Here is a 23,481-nt window from a genome sequence, read left to right as displayed (position 1 = left end):
AAGGTCGGTCCAACTCCTATGTGCCTTGCTCATCCAGATGACAATGGAATGAAGAGGATAGCTGAATAAAATGAACAAACTTACAAAATTTTAATTTTATTGCCAAGTACGAGAGAAAATTCCTCTCAGTTTGGTGATGCTAAGGTTTCATCTTCCTATGCTTCCTAGAGGAGCTGTGCAAACCATTTCTTTTAAAACACTGACAGAATAAACTCCTCATAAATTCAGGCTAGTAAGAGCTTAGGGTGTCTAGTAATACACCTGCTTAGCGAGGTTTGTCTCTTGATAGAGCTTTTGCATGAGTTCAGATGGATGTCTCTGAAGTTCTAATTTAAGGTCATGTCTACTATTACATGCTAATAGCTGTAATGCCTTAAAGGATGCTTTAAGGGGCTTAGAAAAAGGGAGAGAGTAATAAATGCTGAGTTGTCTTTTGTGATAGCTAACAATGACAAAACAGATGGCAAAATAGTAGTAGTGAAGAATATTATGGTGAGTCAGTAAAAATTGGGTGGTTTTTGTGGCCAGTCTGATTTTCTTGCGATATATGCATCAAAATTTAGTATCAGGGTATATATGCACAGGATTGTAGAATATTTGAGGTCTGGGTGCTGCCTGATCTGGTCCCCGGCTCTAGACAGGGCCAACTTCCCATGCCTTATCCAGGAGAGCTTTGAATACCTCTGAGGACGGACATTTCACAGCCTCTCTAAGCAACCTCCTCCCTACATAGCCACCTTTCTTTCAATATTATTAGACTTACATGCAGTCACATTTTCATGATCCTTGCCTCTTGTTTCTTTACTTTACAGTTCTGCAGAGAGCCCGTCTGTCTTCTATATTGCTGCATACCAGCTAACCAAAAGCACCAGTTAGAAATTCCAAGACTTATCTTAGCAAACTCAGCTTCCAGCCTCTTCCTTCATGTTCTCCAGACAACCTAGTTTAATAGTCCTTCTCTGGACTCACACCAGTTTGTCAGTCTCTCTCTTACTGGGGACCCAGGATCGTGTGGAGTGTATTTTTTTTGCCTCTATAAACTCTTTGGAATAGAACATACTTTCTGCACATAGCCTTTGAAACAGGACTTTTCATCTTTAAGTCATTATACAAAAGAGAAGTGGTAAGATTTACTCTACTAGATGATTTTTAATTCCCATTTGAGAGCTTATCTGAAGTAAATGACTATATAAAGGTCGCTAATCAAGATAATGGCAAATCTGAAATTAAGTTAGAAATCCTGCTGCTTATTGTCCCATCCAACAACTGCGTAAAATTATTTATTTTCCTTTTTGGTCCCTGGAAAGCTATCTCAGTGTTCTTGTGTTTATATTTAAGGAAATTCAAAGACATCTACATGATGTCTTGTTTTTTGTACTTTTCTTAATTTTCTAGATCTCTTTTGGCACTTCTTTTCTCTTGGTGTAACCAAAAAGAGTCTAACTTCCCCTTATTTCATACCATTCCACTTATTCTCCTTTAGCTATACCTTTCTCTGCCTCTTAATTTGCAAAACTTTCCTCATTCTGATTCACTTACCTCTGTACATCACCCAAACTGTGTTGCACCCACTAGTCTTCTTAGAGTGAACCACAGGACTGAGGGAATTTTGAGTTATTGTTCACTTGCAGAGCCTACATAAATCATTTTGCAACTAACTTAGGCCCTTTTCTGCACTCCCAAAGTGATAAGATGCTGTGCTAAAGAAGGCTCCAGTACTACTTGCTGATTTTAGGAGGTTGATTTCAATAGGGGTTGGCTGTATTAAAGAGCCATTTACAATTTGTTGTCAAGGAGAACTTGCCAGGAGAGCTACAGGGTCATTAGCCTCCACTTAGCACCATACAGTGCAGCAGATGCTTCATGACATGTCACAAGGAAAGGCTTTCTTTAATGGAGTGTCAAGAAATCCTAGTCTCATGGGCTTTATTTTTGTCTTCATCTGCTGCTGCTATCTAGCAGTCAGTTGCCATTTTACCGGTAGATGGACATTTACTTAGTTGAACTAGTAAAGAGAGGAGGAAATTAAAGGAGCACTGCCAGTGACATTGCATATTTTTCTCTTGCATTTAGTAGCACATCCTTCTATGTAGAGTGATTTGATCCTTAGGCAAGAATTAAACCTAGAAATGTAAATTCCATGAGCTTTTAAAATTCCACTTGACTTGAAAATGAGTGCAGATAAGCCAGCCATTTATTTTAGAAAAGTTTTAGGTTCTGGATACAGAAGACTACTGAGAGTGGGACTTAGGGTACTTGTTACAGAGAATGATCCCTTGCAGTTGTTGTAATCTTTTTCAAACACACACACACACACAAAAAAAAAAAAAAAAAAAAAAAGAAAGAAAGAAAAGTGATCTGAAGAACTGCAAACTACAGCATAGCTTTCTTGAAGAAATGGTAGGTAAAGTTTTAAAAACATCCAAAAACTCCAACAGAACAGAAACCCTTAGAAAGAGGTTGGCTGTCACACAGCCTGTGAATGTGTCAGGTTTTACATGGTAAGCAGGGCAATTTTGTAAGAGTTTGAATTCAGCCACTCTTTCAACCATCACGGTGGCCTTACAATGTGATTTTACTTCCCTCTTATTTAGACAGCTATGTCTTCAGCACTATATAAATCATCTGAGTTAATCTGAGAAGTGAAGGTTTCCAAGTAAGCAGCCACACCCTGAAAGCATGGCATGTGAGACAGTATGCCTTCTATTTTAGGAATTCTTCTTTTTATCCAGAGAAAATCCCTCAAGAAGTCATACCTAAGCCGTAAGGGCTCCCTGAATAAATGGGAATTGTCTCTGTCATCTTGTGGCTAAGAAATACTGGTATCTGTTCCATCTAAATGTGGTTACAAAGTAGCTGGTGGACTTTGTGTACGGGGCCAACAAATGAGCAGCTGAGGAAGGGTCCTTTGTCCCAGGGAGAACACCTTTGCCTAGTTCTTTACTCCATTTCAGTGAGGTCACGTTATTAGTATTTACACCGTGAGAGAATGGAAACCTCTGGAATCATTTACATAAGATGGAGTAACAAAATAAAATTCCCACCTACGGAACAATTCCATGAGGATCATGAGCACTGTTGATGACTGATACCTCTGCCTGTTTCTTTCTGAACAAGAAATCTTTGTGTAGTATGTGTGCGAAGACCCCAAGAAGGTCCAGTTGGTATTGGGTCAGCAGCATGCAGATTACCCAGATAGTTTGTGCATATATGGACCAGCTCTACAGCTAAGGCAACCTTTTTCTTCTGACTGTTTCTAAATCCCTGAACAAATCATCATAGTTCACTTCGTCAGCCTGGGCAAAAATTACATGTGGGAAAAGAATGTCATGGCTGGTAGAACTATAGAAAAATAAAACAAGAATCATCACCATTTTTTATAGACACTTGAGTGGCCAGTGTATGACAAAACAGTGAAATAATGGAAAGTAATTTAACTTTTCTTTAAAAAATATCTATTTCTTTTAAACTGTATTTGTTTACATAATATAATTAGTGTCTTTTAAAGTGCTTACAATTTGTTGTACATCCTTCTACATCTAGACTTCCAGCCATTTTAGTGTGGGTCACATCTGAATACAGAGGTGATCATACTGAATATTTGTTTGCAGTTGCATCAGATGTGTTTCTTCTGATTCTTGATTGCAGTGGGACCCTCCAGTTTGTGTCTCTGTGGGTAGGATCTTCTGTTTTTAACTGTATTTAACTGTGATTTGGTAGATAGGAATGCAAAGGGATTAGGACTGTATTACTGACAAAAAATTTTGTGACTCATGAGACAAAAGTCTGTGAATTAACAGTGCTTATATGCCAAATTTTGGAACCTGTCAGTGTAGCTCTATCAGTGGAATATTTTTCAGTATTTTTGGAGGATATGGGGACATCTGATGATTTCAAAGTGATTTGTCAGAAATGAGTCCCGAAGAAGACTGAAACAGACTGTTTCCTTTATAAGTGTATTACTTATTTAAGAGCACTGCATCCCTATTCAGTTTGATATATGTATATTTATCTTGAGATCTAAAGCAAATAAATATAGAGTATCTTTGGATGTATCTAAGAAGGGTATTTTTTGAAGTATTGTAACCTTGTAAAATTTTTAGGAATATTCCTGTCTCGTAGAATCACAAAATTTACTCTTGCTATTACCGCTTTATCCTTGTCTCAGTTGAATGGCTTTGTTTTAAAAATAGACAAAAATAAATAAAAAGAACAAGAACACCAGATATAACTTGTTGTTAAAATATCCATCTACTCATCATCTCAGTGGAAGATCCATTATATATAATTCTGAGGAGGGTGGGAAGAGGAGAAGTAAAGTAGACGTGCCATTTGAAGAATTAGAACTTTTAGGACAAGCTTTCATGTTTCCTCACAAAAGTATGTCTTCAGCTCCATCCTTGCTCTGTTTTTGTTACAGTTCTGAAACGAAGTTTTAGCCTGAGTAAAACAGGTATTTTTGCTGTTTAATCCACTAGTGTGAGGACTCAGCTGTTATCACTTCCACCAACACTGGCTCTCCGTAGAGCTGTTCTGTTATGGAAACTAGTGTTCACCGTGAAGCAGAAAAAATCATTGATTCATGGTGCTGCAGAAAAAATCAGTGATTCATGGTGCTGCAGGAGGTCAGTAGCTTCTTGCACATGCAACTAAACTTTTTAATGAAGAAGAAACACTAATATATAAGAAATGAAGGAGTGATTCTCAATACAGGCATCTGTGACATACTTAGAAGGGAGAAAACCTGCTCTTTAGAAAAGCAGCAACAGAAAGAGGAAAAATCAGTAAATAGGAAAGTAATGAGATCTAAACAGGCTACAGAGTCATATCTAGCAACTGCCAGAAATGGAATGTTTGAGAATAATATTGCAGCTGTTACCTGGTAAATCATAAGAAATCTGAGAAATTGAAAGATCAAAATGCAGCACGTCGGATTAATGCCGAGTGCCGTACTGTGTGTGTCTGCCTAAACAAAGGAAATGTAGAATGCTAATCCATTAAAGCTTCCGTAATGATAATAACCTAAAGTGGGGCAACGGTTTCTGAACTTTGGCATAAACCCTGGAGCCTAGTAGATATCAGAATATGAGAATTCACTTGGGCTGCAAACTGAACATCCAGATGTTGAACATGCAATTTTCTGGACCGCCTCCATTTCAGCCATTGGAATAACACGCAGGAAGCAGAAAATAGACCCCCTTAGAACAGCATGCACTAGTGAAGCAGAAACAAAGTCAGTGTATTCTGTAGTTTTCTCCAGGCCTCCCACAGCAGAAGAAAAAGGGGTAAAGTCATGGCTAGTACTCCATCCAGCTACAGAAAATCCCCAGGGTGTGTTGTCAGATGGCCTTTTTTCTTATTACCTTGGGTTTTAGCTTTTGTTTGGGCTTGATGATGTTTTTATTTGTTTGCTTTTTGCTCTGGAATGCACAAGTAATTTAAAAACTTTTAAAGAAATGAGGAGAGTACAGTGTGAATTATCTGGATTTTTCTTTTCTCTTTGCAAGAATACCTGTGGAATTTGGCATCTTAACCCAACCTCACCTGATCTGATCGCAAACACAGTCAAATTTTTATTAAAATATTTTGAATCATTCAAACATGATATTGATAACAGAAATGGAGCAAAGAGACAGTAGCATCTGGTTTTAATGAATGTGGTCTGCTTATACTTGAAAGCAAAACCATGCAGGAAAAGACTGGAAATTCTTGTTCAGAGAATCAAAGTACAATAGTGTTTTCCAGTACCTGACATCTGTATGCTTAGTATGACCTGGGTGACTTCACTCAGCCAGTTGTTCATACTTTTTAGATTAAAATGTCATATTTGAAATATATTTGGTGCTTTTTTTTTTAAAGCCTGTTGTGTGCTTCTTATGCTCCTGCAAAGCTCTTTGCTTTGAGTGCTGCCATAACTTTTAAACTTAGCTACTTTCTTCCATGTAATGTATATCAAACTATTTTTTTTTTTATATTGAAATGTGTGTGTTCCAATAACTCTGTTGTAGTCTGGACAAATAGGGGAATCCTTTCTGGAGATAATTTTTTCCCATATGTAAGAAAAGAATAAGTTGAAACATCCTTGTAAACTGCAGAACCATATAAAAACCAACTTCTGACATACGCTGTATTTTGGGGAAAAAATGTGAGGATGTTTTCAAAACAAATTATGCAACAGACCACCTTGTTTCACTACCTTCAGTTCAGGTTCGCTAGCATTTCATCCTATGCTCTTCACAGGGAACCTGCACACCATTGGAGTGCCTTCCAGACAAGTAGTGGTAGTAGAGTATAATAATAAAGCTTTCAGCATCTTCTCTTTAGGAACTCATCTATCTTATGTGAAGTGGATAAACTTATTTGGAAATTCAACCTTGATATCTGCTTAGGTTTTATACTTTGAGTTCTGCCCAGTAAAGATGGTGAATTTTTATTACCCAACTTCTTGTTCTGTCATTGACTTTACAGCCTAATCTCTCTCTTGAATTCAGAGAAGGAGTCAGCAAAGTGCCTAGCACAACAATGTAAAGCTGTGAATATTTACAGGACACATGTTCTGGACGCTTTGCATACCATGGTGGAATTTCATGGTGAATGCATCTAAGTGTAAAGAATATACCAGGTGCATGAAAACAGTAATTTAAACTCCAGAGTATGCATTTCAGCATGGTATTGTCTTTGAACTAGGATCTCAATTAAGAGTAAAGGTTTAGAAAAGAATAAATGCTTTTGACAATAGGCACCCACCTATTGCCTACATTTGAAGTTTTAACTCTATTTTTCACACGAAAGACAGGATAAGCACCACAGTTAGTTAGCAGCATCTACACTGCTGAAGTTTCCAGCATTTAAAGCTGTAGTAAAAGTAGCTTTCAGTTACAACTAATAGTTTCTTTGAATCCTTTTGTGACAGTCCCAAAGCTGAGAAATCAATGAGGTTGGCCAGTTTGATGAAGTAGTTTTCTTAAGTCAAACTATTGTAAAGTTAGCCATTAAAAACAAATAGGTTTCATTGCCTTTGACTATTTACAGTTTTTCTTTGGCTCCACCAAGCATAGAGACGTCTAATCAGGGGATTATCAAGTAGACTAGAGAAATAACAAAATTCAGTGCTCTCGTAAATATTTGTGTAGCACAAGCCTGGAAAAAGTCCATGTTGTATTTTACTGCTGATAATTTAATAACTCTGTGGCACTCCTGAAACTGTCCAGTAAATGTCAGGATGTGTCAAATGAGATATCTTGTAAAATTTAATAAGCTTATATGTAAGATGAAGTAACAGTCTCATCGGTAAATGGATTTTGTAAATGATGTTTAGGGCATTCATTTAAATTGTGCCAGGAAATAAAATGAGCAATAGCCATCCAGCTTATCATTAATAACAATGACAATGTAAGTGACAAACCAAATAACTCACACAGAAATGGTTCAGTCTATTAAATTATAATGAGACCAACCAACAGATTTCATATAAGAGTCAAAAAATCTGTGATTTCCTTTTGCTACAGAAAATAGACCATAGTGTAAACAATTGATTAAATTAACTGAATCTCTGCTCCTTGTGCTTAAGGGATCCCATACAGCATGCTATCTGCCACAGTAGTTTGTTTGCACTGAAATTAAGCAATAATGATTGAGGCACAGAGCATTTCCTGGGGATTAATTGACCGCCTGAGAGAAGTTGATGGCCCAAAGAACAGCTCCTGGCCATTAACCCCAGCCGGTCATTAATCCAAAGGAAATGCCCTGCCCCAAGGTCTTTATTACTCCTAGAAAATGAAAACAAAGAAAAACAAACCCAAAAGGACCTAGGTATTTGTTCTGTGTGGTGAAGCTTTAAATCACTTTGTGTGTGCAGATTTTGATAAAATAAATATCTTACTGATTATTTAGCTGGAGTGTTTGTTTCTCTCCAAAGCATCTTGATATCATCTAGACCTACAGAGTTGACAAGAAGCTACAGAGTTGACAAGAAGCTAACTGGAGAAACATGATCTTCTTTTCACCTTTATTAATCTGTCTCTCTGTGGAATGCAACTTAAGTTCAGTTCTAATGTGATTTAAGTAAGGTTAATGTGTACTTTAAAAATGTATCTATAAGTGGCCTGTGTCGTATAAAGTATGTAGAGTAAGTACTGGCAGAACACCAAACAGACATAGATTCTACTTTTATTATTTTAAACTCTTCCTAATTTTGAAATCAGTGGATAGTCTATGCCTATATAAGAAAAAAAAAAAAAGTGTAAATGTGAAAAGTACACAGTAAATTGTATGAATATATGCACTGGATTTGTTGAGGTAAACTGCAGTTCTTGGATGCTTGTTGTTTCCTCTGTACTTTCTGAAGCTGAAGATCACATCAGAAAAATTAAGAAAGGTGGCTGTTGAAGTGAAAATTTAGTCTCTTCTCCACAATGAAGCAGGATAGCTTCTGCTTTACAGCCTTCAGGAAATCTGTAAAAATTCAGTTTTCAGAAAACTTTCAAACCAATTTCCATATGAATATCCATTAGCAACAAAGTTATAGCAGTATGCATTTATCAAATAAATAGATTCAGTGTTAACATAAAATGTGAAATTAAGTTATTCACTTAGATGCAGAAATTTTGCTTCCTAAACTACGCTACGAAGAACAGATTATTCAGCTTTATTCTTCATGTTTCTGGCATGGATGGAGCTAGGAATCTAGATCTAGGACCTAGGGAACTTGCATCAGTTGGGACTGATGAGAGTTAATGTTCTTCCTCTAGCCACCCCTGAAGAAGCTAGGATAAAAGTTGCAATGGAGTTGCTTACTATCAGGTCATACACTAGCCCATACAGACCAGAGATTCACTATAAGATTTTCTTTTTTTTTTGGGGGGGGGGGGGAGGGGGGGGAGAGATTGTATAGCACAACTGAAAAATGTAAAATCTTTTTCTTGTTTAAGTAAAAGGCAGATTTTTGTAGGCTATGTAGTTAACAGCAAACAGTTAATCTGCAAATAAATCTCTGTTTAGGTGAATGTTTGGAGTATGGCAATAATTCAAGGAACATAAATTGATGAAGATAAAGGGTCACAAAGAAGTTGAGGTAAGATGCCTTTTTAAACAATTTTACCTTGTACCTTCAGTGCAATCCATAGGAATTTGTTGCCAAGATATATGGTGCTTTCCACGTGTCATTCATTTTACAAAAAAAAGTAATCTGTATGATGTGTTGTTTTCAAAAGTGAATGTAAAACTGTACTTAGCTATAGCTGTTGGAGGATGTCCTGAGGGGCTACAGTGACAGTGGCTTATTGCCAATCAGGCGGAAAACTGGAATTCTATTCTTGCCTTTTCATCCATATAAGTATCCATATGAATAGAGCTTAAATCTTCTAATAAAGAGCTCTTAATTTCAGCAGAAGTTAGAAGTCAATACAACTGATAGCTAGAAAAATCCTGACTTCAACAGAAGTTTATTTTGAGTAGAGAAGTTAATTAACCTTTGGAACATTGCACAAACAGAACATTTATGATAGATTGTCACTGGTCATTTTTATATTATACTTCTGATTCTTACTCATATCCTAATATTCTATTTCTAGAACATATGCTTTAAGATGAACTCATGTTATTCGTGAGATCAGACAGGGTAGTTTCATTTGTTTACTGTATGCCATTAACCTACTTCTAGCTTGTTGTGTGATACAAGGACATTGCTTTATCTTTTTTTCTTTAGTGTCTCAATTTCTTAAATACATACACATATATATATTATAAGTAGTTATATATTTTTTTTAATTCTTCAAAGGAAATCAGCCAGATAATGTCTTAGGATTTTGATAAAATAATTCTTCTTGCATATGCCATTGATGCAAAGATTCAACTATTAGTCAAACAGTGCTAAGAAGATGTTGGCTCATAAACTTATATGATTACAGTACTTAAATTATGAAAAAAGATTTTCACATAAATCTATTTTTCAGGTTAGCAAAACCCAAGGTGTCTTTACTGGGAGCATGACTAAATATTTACAGTATTGTACCTGAGTTTATTTGTCATCTTCCATTAATGCTGAAGGGGGGAAGAGGAAGTGTGTTTCAGCTGAACTCACGGGGATTTAGATCAAGATCCTGTTTTGGAATCTGTGGTCTAGTTTTAAAGAAGCTCTCACGTACTGAAGCACTGCAGAATTCTTTGTGACACCTACTTTCTACTAACTACAAAAGGAGTTATTTCTATTCATCCACTGTACCCCCTTTAGAACGGGAACTACTGTAGATATAGAAAACTCGGAAAATCAGTATTGTAATAAATATAGTACACATAATCATCTTGGGTAGTACATGATGGAACAAGCAGTGTAATCCTAGCAAAAATTAGGAAAAAAAAAACAACCAACAAACAAAACTAAAACAGCTTCCTTATTTGTTTGAAGAGGAAATGAGTGGTTTCATTTTAAGCTCTTCTTCCTCTACTATTCAGAATACTACTTATTAGGAAAAAGTAGTGCTAAAACCAGGAGATATATAGGGAATGCAAGTGTTTGGCACTTACAAATCTAAACAGGATGTGCTATGTTTCAAAAAACACAGAGATACTAAGGTACAAGTAATATCATTCCATACTAAGGGCCAGATCTAAAAAGAGGCCAGAGCTTACAACTCCATCCTGCCGTTTTGGTGTTCTGGAATGTGTACTTTTATAAATCTGGCCAGCACAGTAAACTTAAAACAGTGATGTTTTGTATTAGGGATAGGAAAGCCCTGGGACGCATTGGAACTACTGAGCATCTCTATCCATGATTCAGTAGAGAGCAGTGAAGGCAGAGGTGAATGTTGAATCCTGTCTTAAGACATTTAAAAGAGAACCACTTCCTTCTGTTAAAATGTTGCAGATGTTCCTCTCCCAGTATAATTTCTAAATCTTTACAGAGTAAAGTTGTTTGTTTCTTCGTTTCTTTTTTTGAAAATGTTTCCAGTAATCATAAACACCTCAGAAACAATTACATGCTTATTGTTAGTGCTTATACACATACTACATTATGCTCATTCTACATTGGAAATGTAGAGTCCAACTTCCACTTTAGAGTACTCAAATATATCTTCTGCTGCGAGTATTGTCTGTAACTGACTTGGAGTGATAAAGTGGCAGTCTACAGTTGTTCTTTTGAATCTGAGTTACTGTAGGTAAACTATATGAAACAAATACAAAGAAAGTTATCAGGCTTCATGATTAAGCCTTCAACTGGAAATGGGGAGACCCTAGGACCTTACAAGTGGCAGAATCATCTTGTTTACGCACTCATTCATTTTTTCTCTTGTACAATACATACACTGTTTTAGAAACAGTGTATGAGCAGAAACTGGAACATAGGAAGTTGCATACTAATACAAGCAAGAACTTTATTGTCAGCAGCACTGGAATAAGCTGCCCAGCACGGCTGTGGACTTTCCTTCTCTGGAGATATTCAGGACCTGTCTGGTCACCTACCTGCATGACCTTCTTTAGGGAAACTGCATTAGCAGGGGTGTTGGATTTGATCTACACTGGTCCCTTCCAACAATTCTGTGTCTCTGTGAAACGTCTTAAAACATTGGTTTCTCACCTTTTCCTGTCATGTTCTAGTCTTTGAACAGAAACCTTGAAATCTTGACATTTCAAGAACAGCTTCAGAGCAGTGTTTCTTGTTGCTTTTCCATGCATATGTATACTTTTATTTTGCTGGTAAACAAAACACAAGAAGAAGGTGTAGTTACTATTGCTTTTTTGTGGAACCTGATCTAGATCAACTAGCTGCGTTGTCAGAATTCCTCTGTGGTAATTGATATGTGTAAAGACAGGCATGGATCCAGCAAGGAAGGCACTTAGCAGCCTTAAAAATGAAAGCTAAATTGGTTTAGAGTTTGATTGTATTTGCTAGTAGCTAAGTAGTTTCTCCAGGATTGCCTAAACTCTACCTAAATTTCAGTTTGATTCCCAAGTCCTTTTATTGCATCTGACCATACCATGGCTGTTCACTGAATAAAGATCAAAAGCACGCCTTCTGCAGTCACTATATATGGTCAAACCCCACTGCTTTTGATTTCTCTTTTGACATCAAAGTACTAGAAAAAGCATCTTCACTGACTTCACTGATGTACTTTAACTGGGTGGTCTATAAATTGACTAAAGCTTTACTTACTGTATTAAAGTACAAGACTTGCATCACTTGCATATAGTCATTTCTTTCTTTAATTGACAATTGCAATATACTTTGTGAAAACATAGTAAATTTAATTTACCAGGTAGTGATTCTTGTGTCAGAATTAAAAGCAGCAAGTATGAACCTGTACCCACAGAACATGCTGACCTGAAACAGTTTGTCACTTTGTATCTGAAGCAATAGAAGAGATTTTTAACCCATGTTGCTGTTTTCAAAGTAGATCTAATTTGTGTCAATCATGCTGACAAGGCAACTGTAAACCAGAACAAAAGGAGACCAGACCAGTGTGAAAAACATATATTCTGCGTGCACAAAGTAAACTGGAAATGTGGTCTTTTAAAAAGGACATTCTACTATGTGTGTAAGGGAATGTTGAGACACTCTTAGGAAGCAGCAACTCATATGCTGACCTTTATGCACCCTGAGACTAAGATGCGTTGTGTTAATTTTAAGCCAGCAAGATGAAGACACAAAAGTTGTGTTAAAGTATGTTTCAACTATTTGTCAAGGCCAGAATAGTGGTAAAATCCTGTTGGATTTTTCTATCAAATAAATTCTCGTCATCAAATAAAACTTTTGCAGGGACCAAACCAATAGCCATAAGTGTGCTCCTGTGTTCAAACATAGGTGCTCTTTAGAACCAACTCATGATACTTCTGTCTAAATCCCAATTTTCAGATTGTGATGGGTGTTAGGAAACACAAGGCTATCTCTTTCTATATAGATTCATGTAACATAATTCTGTTAGATGGCACGCATTTACTCATGGGTTAAGATTATAATTGCATTTCAAAGCAGTTCTCTCGAAACATTCTAAAACAGATTATGTTCTTAAAAACTCTGCTCTTTACTTTGCATGTTTTAGTACCACATCCCATTAAAGCTGTGTTTGAAGTTACTAGGATTTGTTAAAAATTTGATAATGCCTAAGTAGATAAGAGATTATATGCTTTATGTATATATTTGAAGGATTTGTTCCAGCTTGGATACAGTGTATTAATTGGCCACCTACAGTGAACAGCAGTGTTTAATATTTAGAATCCTTTTCTTCATTGTTTTCCAGGCAGAAGAGTATGTAAGTATTCTTTTAAGTAAATTTGCTAACTTTCTGGAACACATTTAAACAATGTGTGCTACTTGTGTCATATTACATTAACTTCACTTCTACAGACAGGTTGTATACATATGTAATAAATAGCCCCTCAGGGATCAGATCTAGATTAACTGAGAAAAACGTACTCTGCTGTACGTTAAGTAATTTACAATATCTCAGTAAACATTAGAAAAGACGTTTGTCTCACTAGAACAGGTTAACAGTGCCTGCAGACTCAGTAATGATTGTAGAATGTTAAACTATCAAGTGGAAAGTTATAATTGCTTTAAATAGTCTAATTTTTCCCCCTAAAACCTCAGTCTATCTGGAGTTTGATACCATGATGTCTGTAATAACACTGAATGTTTATGATACAGAATGAAAATAGTAAAGAAAGACACCAGTTCTGCAAAGGATCTAAACAAAGTGACTTAAAACTGAGAGGGAAATGCTTGGAGAGAAAACTTGTTTAAGTGGGTAATCTTTTATTTAAATATTATTCCTTTGTAATTAAATTATAATATCTGCAATTAGAGAAGAAGCGTGTTTTAGGCATGCTAGTTTTATTTACGTATCACAACATCCACGTAGCCTCTCTATGACTATCAGCTCAATTACTGCCTGCTAATTATTTCAGTGCTATGGCAAGTATGGCAACTGTGGTATTGTTGGCTTTGGTTTTTATTGTCTCAGTCTAAATCTAATTAACAGTGTTCTAAGTAAGCCTACAAAAGTTACTTCAGAAGAGTTTGGATGCTTGGACATTTATCACAACTCTTATTAGATTTACCAGCTATTGAGAAAAGTAACATATAGTATTGCAAAAAATAAATGTTATCCTTTCTTACTGTAAAATTGATGTTGGGTGCATTGGATAACTGTAAGTTTTCCCAAGTCCTAAGAAAACAGCACTCACCCCACAGCACTCATACAAGCTTAGGGTAAACCACAAAGCATCAGAAGTGCTGAGGTTTCAGGGTTTAGCCTAGCTGTCTTGTCTTTGATATGCAGAAGGGGGTAGAAAATAGGCTAAGTTCCGAATGCAGAAGCATATTTAGAATTCTGTCTTAATTGATCATTTAAGGAAAACCATCTTAATTGTTTAATTACATTATTTATCTGTCTTAAAGTCAAGCAAGAGGCCCACCAGCATTGAGAAATAACAAACTGTAGTAGGAGAGTGGCTAGAGCAGACAGCCATAAGCCCTGGACTCTGGAGGAGCCATTTAACACTGTTTGCTTGTCCTGAACTAGAAATAATAAATGCTTCATTATACTCAATTATTGGAGACCTTAAGATAAGAAGCGCCATATTAGAAATAATCATTATTTTCTTATATATCAGCTTTGCAACAAAAACAACTGAAGACTTTTGTGCATGGAGTAAGGATAATTTAATATACATTAAGTTCCTACATTACATTAGGAGTGGCTAAAAATATGTATTAATCACATATGAAAATGTTAAAGTAACTAAAAAACAGTTGAAGTACATGTTTGTAAACATCGTGGCTATCTTCAGAAGAGGCATAAGTAAGTCAGAAACCAAGGTGTTCTGTTTACTTACTATATAGAAACAGATTGATTCATTGTACACGTACTGTTTGGGGAGAGAGGAAAAATACTTTTCGAACAGGCAAAAGTTACAGTCGCAAGGGAGGGCCAAATTTTAAGTTCATAGCATGGGAGAGCTGGTGAGGTGTAATTCCGTAGAAGTGATATCTATTGAAGTAAGAATCAAAGAATACAGTTTGTTTCAGGTAGGCCTGACTATAGTTCTGTTCCATTTATCCATAAACAGTAAAGGAAAAGGCATAATCATTTGTTTATTCAGCTGAGAATTTGACATATGTCAGGCTTTGAGAGAAACTTGAAAACTGAGTACAGTAGAATTTATCTACCAGCTGTGCTTTGTACTTACTTGCAGGTGAGTGAATTCTGTTCTCTCCTTGTCTTCTTTCTCCGCTCCATCCAGTGAATAACTGCAATCCAACACACAAGTGTCGTGCAGCGCCAATAATTCAGCATACAGGTTCATTTATAATTAAATAATGTGCCTTATTTAAAAAAAAAAAAGAAAAAAGAAAAGAAAGTGTTTATTAGAAAGAAATCAATAACTTTAAATAATGACATTGATTTTTAAAGTGTGATGAGGTGTATCGTATCCTAGCAAAAATAAGAAAGTAAATTAAAAACCTACCATGAACTCAAAAATTATGTGGACACAATCTCTGTTACTTTAAAGTGAGATATAAATCCAGAGATTTCTCATGCCATCATTTTGTAAATAATTACAGTTCTGCTGAATCTGTTGTATAAAGTTTACATGGGAGGTTCAGTGCACCCTCGCTCTTGTTTAGAACATTCAGAACCACCAGAGAGATGTTGACATATGGCTGCACTGTTTTAGTGCACGAGACATCTACTACATGGGAGCATAATAAACAGGAGCATAAAGACAGGTTTGTGCAAGCAGTTTGGATTGACCTTTTTGGCAGCTGAAATCCATCTTGAGTACATGGTGCTGATGTGGACAGACATGTAAACTTCGTCTTGTTACCACAACTACTAGTTTTACAAATATATTCCAATGCTCAAAATGTATATCATTTTAGGTAAAGAGATTTTAAATGGGAGAGGAGTTACAACAGCAACAGTCCTAATTAGATTCGGCAGAAACTGTCTCTTCAGTTTGTGGCAATGCACCTAGTGATAAATAGTTATGTAAGTATGTTTTATACCAGTAGGAATTCCCAAGATAATGCCAGGGAGATGGCTCATTTAATGTATTTTTTCTCTAGCAAAATATTTGACCAACTGGTACAGTATGTTAATTTTAGCATTTAAAAGGAACAATCTGCTGTCCTTTCAGTGAGCAGTTCTTAGGTCAAAATGATCAAAAAGTAGGAACGTTTGTTTAAACACCTTTTACTCTTGAAGAGGAGTCTAAGAATCTGGTCCACATTCATATTTTTAGATACTGAATGAATCCAATTGCATTTTTGAAGAAACATTTTTCCAAATATTTTCCACCTTTTGACAAGTATCTAGGGAATAATTAAATTGTTTTATCAAGTCCTAATCTACCACTGCATACTGAGGACCTGTATGAGCCTATGTGTATACTGTAGCAGCATTTGGCTCTGTTTCCTCTGTACAGATATTCATACGCACTGATGAGATCTCCCTGAACCTTGTCTCCTCTTGGATAAACAATGTCAGCTCTCAGCCTTTTCTGACATGAGAGATGCTTATATCTTCTTTTGTTTTATAGAATGTATTGAGTTGGTTGCTTTGCACTGCGTGAAGATGTCAGTTTTCATGCACCTACACTGTTCATGATATTTGATCATTTCGGACAGAAGACCTTATATTTACTTAGGACAACTTCCGTCTCCTGTGATTTGTATGACTGTTTTGCTGATGATGATACTCATCGGTACAAAAGAAACTAATTGAGAACAAACTGTCAGATGCTATTCTTTGATTTAAATATCTTGAGGCTTACATTTATTGGCAGATATAAAAGTAATGCCATTAAAAGGGAATCAGTGCAGCTGTTCTGAGTGTCGCAAGCTGCTACCCTTGTTATCTCAAGCATTTTCATGTGTTCTTAACAGTACATTTGAGGGCAGATACTATGCTGCCAGTATCACCTATTTTTAAGGATTTAACCATTTTCTCATTTTTGGGAATGACAAAACTAAACTGTATTGTAGCTTCTATTGAGCAACGTTCTCTCTTTCCCTAGTTCACCCTTTCCCTAGTATGGCTCTCAGGCAGAGGGCGAAAGTGAGGAGGGGTGGGAATTGGTCTTTCCTCCCTCACCTGAACCTTTTAGATACAGGGCAGAATAATTTCTTTTCTGCTTGCCTAGAGAAACCTTTCTTCCCTTCCCTTACACATGCTGTTATCCTTTCCTGGGCTCACATGCTCATGCCAGACTGTGGACAGAAAATTTGGCCTTACAGTATTTGCACTGTATTTGCTCATTACAAGTAAGGATGCTTTGAAAGCAGCCAAGTTTAAATCTGTAGCTATCCTTGTATTACACAGGCTTAGGAACTGTTTTATGTTATGTTCATACACATTTGGACAAAACAAGTAAATTGGTATGGTTTTCATTTTAAAATTATTGAAGTGGTGTGGTTGGTTCTTTCTGCTAGTGGAGTTTAATATTGCTGTCCTCACTCAAGCAAATCTCCCAGTGAGATCAACACAAGTTTTGCCTGAGGAAAAGGTTAACAATTTAGCTTATAATAGCCAGAAGGAGAAGGGAGTTGTGCTTCACTCAGCTTCTTCTGGTAACTGCATCACTTGAAATCTCAAGTATTAGAGATCTTTTGAGCATTCCACTTTCAGGAAGGACACTCTGTATGATCTGTCTCTGAATATTTTTTACTTTTTCTAGTGTGGAAAATGTGTATGAAGATGTTAAATACTAGCTGTTCCACTGGTATGAATGAAATCCTAAATGTTATACAATTCTACTTTTTTTTTTTTTTTTTTTAACTGAGAGATTTTAATTTATTGTTATTGTGGTTAAAGTGGTACTTAATCCATCACTAAGAATTCCATGATTAAGTTCAGGCTATGCCTTGGGTGACCTGTCAGAAACTATATATCTTACTGCTAGGAATCTTTTGAGACCTGGGACTTGATTTTTCTCCTGCACATATAGAGACGTCTTTGGCAAAGGTCACACAAGTTTTAACCCACAATATTAAGTCACAAATGAAACCGATTTAAGTGGTCTTGCCCTACTCCCTTGCGAGTGCTTGCTCACATCTCAAAACCGCTGTATAATTTGTCACAATTCAACATGATTATCTGTCTTTGCTCAGGAGGACTATAATAGCTAAAGGATAAGTTATATTGCAGGTAAGGAATTAGGATTACTGGTAGAGCTGACTGAAGGAGCTTTTAAAACTGTGGTGTAAGCCTATCTGACCCCAGGTGGTGCTTACTTTTTTATTTCCTCTATTTTCAGTTCTGTTGTCATTTAGGCTTTTTTCTTTGTTTTTGTTTTTTCTTATACTCTTTTTTGTTACTGTTGTTATGCTAAAAAATGTCCTAGATTGCACCAAAAACGCCAACACAAAATAGGACAGTGGACAAAGATTCGGCTGACAGTGTGTAAATAGACACAGCAATCTTTGATTCAGCTGTCCTTCCTGCTCAAAAAAGGTTTTCAGCACGTAGACAGTGAAGCATGTAAATGTTATTTTCTAAACTCTGCATGTCCAAATGATCTAAACAGGATCATGGAACAGAGCATAGTTTGAAAAGTTACCCTCCCACACATTAACCCCCCCGCTGCTGCCCGCCCCATCTGAGCTCTTTGAAAAACGGAGCATGTTCGAGTTGCCAATCAAGCTGTTATGTAAAGTTGCTCTGAAGTTCAGTGCACTTTTGAAATATTACAGGCTTTGGTACATTTAAAAGAAATGCTTAAGAAAGGCTCCATATCGTAACGAGCTGTTCATATCTTCTTCATATTCATTAGTTGCATGTTAATGGCTATGTTTAAAATTCCTTCTTATTTTATTTCTTGATTGATGGGAACTTGAACCAACCCCTAGACTTACGGACTTTGCTCAGCGACTGTCATTTCCATCCGCAGAATAAATCACCTGATGTGTAAAATATCATACACTATCTTGGTTCCCTGTTCAACGCTGTTCGAATCAACATCTATTTTGCTTTATGGTGTCTGATGAGCTCCTGTATCATATGACAGCCTTTATTATATAGCAGAGTACCAGGAATTTTTGCCTTCTACTGTAGCAGCATAGGACAAAGGAATTGCATGCTGCTTTTTAAATTTTTCTCTGCTTTTTTCCTTCACTGTAGCTGCTTGGGTTAAAAGACAAACAAACAAACAAATCTCTGTGGACTTCAAAGAGATCAAATCAAAAAAAAAAAAAGAAAGAAAGAAACCAAGTAATTTCTTACAGCTAGGCTGTTGTGCTGTGTTTCTCTCCTGTTTTTCTTTTCTCTCTCTTTTTTTTTTTTTTTTTTTTTTTTTTATTCTGAAAAGAAATAGCAGGCTGTAGGCACTGCCTGTGGCTTGCTAGCCTCGCTTCTTGTGTGGTCCGTGCAGACTTTATGATTTATTCAGCTAATGGGAAAGGAGCATGACCCCCAGTGGCCACAGAAAGAGAGCTGCATGTGGGTTTAATGCTTTCACCACAAAAATGTCTGCTATGACTAAGCTGTGTGGCTGAAGTCACTGTCTGAATGGTGCTAAAAAGGAACTTAGGCATTAAGTGTGCACTATTTACTATAGATTGGCTCTTGGGATTAGGCCAAGGGTTTCTTACTCAGTTTCAAAGAATAGCATGGAAGCTGCTAGGAAAATTAGAGCTGTGCAATTTATTTTTACCAGTCTCCCCAGCGAGTGACCCAGTGAAGGATTTGCTTCATAACACTTTTTTTTTATCAGTTACCAAAGAGCAATTCAAAATGTACACGTTTTTTTGTGAGTTTTATGGGACTTATTGTTTACATTTTCCCATCTCCTACTTTTCTTCATGTTAACCTAACTTTATAATACAGTTTTTCCTTACTGAATAGGACTTTAAAGGAAACCTGGTTTGAACAAAATTTAAGCATCACAGACTGAGACTAGTTACACTACTATCTCTGACTGAGCAGATGGAACTGTGGGCCATATTATGAATCTAGCTCTATTCTTATTCAAAGCAATGGAGATCATCCTGTTTTCTGAAGGCAACACTTTACTAGATCTTGGTAACTTACGAGCAGGTTATGGTACTCTGTTTGCTTATTGTCAGACAATATTATTTACAGGGATACATTAAAAAAACAAAAGCAAAACCTACCAAATTATGTTGAAAGAAAAAGAAATATCAAGGTGTTTTGGAGTCTTAAAAAAGCATTTAAAAATTCTGTTTTCCCAGCATTTTCCTCGTGCTATCTAAGAGGAATTAAAAATTAATCAGACAAGTTTTGCTGATGTCTTGTTTTGTTTTGTTTTCCTGAAGAATGTTCTTTGTTACCATATGACAATGAGGATTCCTTTTAGAAAGACATGTAGAAGATTTAAAAACAAAAAAGATACAGAGCTCTAAGAACTGGCATTCCTTCCGTCCATCCATTGTTAGATCTCAGTCAGCTCCAGTAAGTTTAGGGAATCTACTATAAATGAAAATGGGACTTGGTGTTAATATTTATTCTGGCTATTAGATTATTGACAAGCATGTAGAGAAAGACTTAACAACCAAACCAAAAAACCTACGTATTATATTCTTTGGGAATCAAGTATCTGACAAAACAAAGGTGGCCATTTTTTACCACGTATGTGTATATCTTTGCATTTTGTTTTATGTGTTTGTAGCCTTGTGTCTTGTAGGCAAAGTTTTAAAATCTAGAAGACAAATGTTAGGGCCTAAATCTGTTCTTACACACCCAGGCATCAATTTGTATATGTGTTGAAAACACACACAATAGAAGTGGGTGATTAGGTGTTTAATTTACAGAAAGTCAAAATCTTCGTGAATTATTAGGTGAAAAATACTTTGTTGAAAAACTCAAACTGTATTATTTTGTCACGAATTAAAAGAAAATACTTTACTGTTACCTTTTGGAACACAAGTGTAATGCTTGGTATTTTTTTTAATAAATTCAAAAATGGTGGTGGCATCTTGTCAAATGAAATGCCTGAAAATAAGTTGTTAAGCAGTTTTTTAAAACCCTTTTTCCTTTCATACATGGACTTCCTTAGGAAAAAAATTATTCATACAATTCTATTTCATGGTATTAAGACATTGAGATTTGTAATCTTTCCTTGACTCTGGTTTGAAGTTGATCTATCCTGTCCTCCTGTCCTGTTTTCTGGGCCATCTGAAATAGGTTTAGAAATTTCAAGGTAAAAAATACCTTGTTGTCCTTAGTATATTCCTGGTTCTTGCACAGCCAGGAAGAAAAAAATATGAAAAGAAATCATCATTGATGCTGTTATCTAGACAGCAAAATTTGCAAAAATACACTGAGAGTGTCCTGAAGTAGAAGATCAGGCCTGCTTCTAATCTTATAAATGTTTGTAGTTCCTGGTTAGAGGAGGTTTCTGACTTTATGCTGCTCTGTAACCCAACCCTAGAATGATGTGGTGATTGTGCCATAAGAGAATTTCAAAAGTCACTGCTTTGGGATAGGCTGCTGTACCTCATGGAGAACTTCTCTTCTTCAGGCAGGATAGTAAAGAGAACTGCACAAGAGCAGTGGGAATAACGATACTAAAAGGCTACTTAGCTGTGTTGCAGAGATCCTTTACCTACAGCATGCAAACTGGTGTGTGTGGTGTGCAGCACAGATGCCTTGTCAGCAAGAGGCATGGGAGAGGAACAGCTGTATGTGTCTGGCATGCAGGTGTTTCAGCTGGTATTCACACTGTCTACTGGCAAACAGATTTTTTTCCCCTGGTGGAGGAGGAAGAGACAGTGGGAGGTAAAGAAAGAAGAGGGATCACCCACAGTCATTTCCCAGAATGGAGGAGAGAGAAACAACACATCAGCTCAACCCCTGTTTACACATATAACTGGCTTAGCTCTCGTTTGCAAGTATAAATCAAATGTTACGGACTGAGGATGTTTTTCTCTCTCCTGTGAAGACAGCCTCTTCATTTTTGACTTATGGGGATTGTGTTAGTACTCCAGGAGTTCTAAGTTGTAAGTTGCAAACTTGACTTAGGCACTCTAGACTATAAACTCAACTTTCACTCCAATAGGTGTTCTGTTTCTATGGTAGATCTCATAGTGACTTCTTGTCACTGTCAACTGCTTTGGGGACATGAAGTGGCTATACACTCAGTAGCTTTAAATCTCCCTTGGAAATATCCCTTCTGAAGATTATATTTTCTGGGTATCATGACAGAGCCTGACTTCTCTGGATAACAACAGAAAGAGCATAGAGTTATTTGAATTTCTGAAATTCTTTGTAGTGATTGACACTTGGTAAAAGTTAGAGTAGCTATTGGGATATTCTCACCTAAGTAGAGATACAGACCAACTCGGGGAAAGTTGTAGGCAGTTGCATTCTCTCATCTGCTGACTAATTTAACATTTTTGTGCAATTTAGGATTTTGATAATGAGATCCCAGTATAAGTTACTAGGCTCTGCCAGTACCTACAGATAAAAGCTGTTTTGTCAGAGAATCATCAAATCGTAGAATGGCTTGGGTTGGAAGGGACCTCAGGGATCATCAAATTCCAGCCTCCCTATCTAATACTACACCAGGCTGCCCAGGGCTCCATCCAACTTGGTCTTGAACACCTCCAGGGATGGAGAACCCACAACCTCTCTGGGCAGCCTCTTTCAGCACCTCACCACTCTCTCTGTAAAGAACTTGCTCCTGACATCCAACCTAGATCTTCCCTCCTTCAACTTAAAACCATTTCCCCTTGTCCTGCCATTATCTACCCTTGTGAAGAGTTGACTCCCCTCCTGTTTGTAGGCTCCCCTTAGGTATTGGAAGGCTGCACTGTGGTCACTCTGCAGCCTTCTCTTCTCCAGGCAGAACGAGCCCAGCTCCCTCAGCCTGTCTTCATAAGGGAGGTGCTCTAGCCCTCCGATTATCTCTGTGGCCTCCTCTGGACATTCTCCAACAGCTCTCTGTCTTTCTTGTATTGGGGGCTCCAGACCTGGATGCAGTACACCAGATGGGGCCTCATGATGGCAGAGTAGAGAGGGATAGTCACTTCCCTGTCCCCGCTGGCCACCCCTCTTCTGATGAAGCCCAGGATACCATTTGCTTTCCCAGCTGCAAGAGCACACTGCTGGTTCATGTTCAGTTTTTCACCCACCAGGACCCCCAGGTCCTTCTCTGCAGGGCTCCTCTCAAGGATTGCTCCTCCCAGTCTGTATATATTCCTGGGATTCCTCCAGCCCAAATGCAAAACCCTACACTTTGATTTGTTGAACCTTATTAGATTCAACTGGGCCCACCTTTCGAGTCTGTTGAGGTCCTTCTGAATGGCATCCCTTCTTTCCATTGTGTCAACCGCACCACTCAGATTGGTGTCATCAGCAAACTTGCTGAGGGTGCACTCAATTCCACCATCGATGTCATTGATAAAGATGTCAAAGAGCACTGGTCCCAAGACAGATCCCTGGGGGACACCGCACGTTACCAGCCTCTACCTGGCCATAGAACCATTGATCGCCACTCTTTTTCTGTGGCCTTTCAAGCAATTCC

The 23,481-nt window shown here is 37.1% G+C and overlaps 1 protein-coding gene and 1 long non-coding RNA gene across 4 annotated transcripts in view; one reads left to right on the top strand and one right to left on the bottom strand.

The window, feature by feature from the left end:
• Positions 1-23,481, top strand: part of ANAPC10 (anaphase promoting complex subunit 10) — a 331,896-nt gene that overhangs the window by 234,498 nt on the left and 73,917 nt on the right. For 2 of the 3 annotated variants that reach the window (XM_040698887.2, XM_040698884.2), the window contains one exon: positions 9,001-9,073. The exons of the other annotated variant lie outside the window; for it this stretch is intronic. The gene's annotated coding sequence lies outside the window, so the exon portion shown is untranslated. The remainder of the gene's footprint in view (positions 1-9,000; positions 9,074-23,481) is intronic. 3 annotated transcript variants of the gene reach the window in all.
• Positions 6,108-15,525, bottom strand: LOC121110581. The gene is made up of 4 exons (XR_005859935.2): positions 15,466-15,525; positions 15,187-15,322; positions 11,576-11,691; positions 6,108-8,454 (listed from the first exon to the last, which is right to left on the bottom strand). It is a non-coding gene; the product is annotated as an uncharacterized LOC121110581 (long non-coding RNA).

Source organism: Gallus gallus, chromosome 4 (genome assembly GCF_016699485.2).
Source record: "Gallus gallus isolate bGalGal1 chromosome 4, bGalGal1.mat.broiler.GRCg7b, whole genome shotgun sequence".
In the NCBI taxonomy this organism is placed as follows: Eukaryota; Metazoa; Chordata; class Aves; order Galliformes; family Phasianidae; genus Gallus; species Gallus gallus.
Note: the sequence above shows the minus strand (reverse complement) of the source record. Positions and strands in the feature narration are given on the sequence as shown.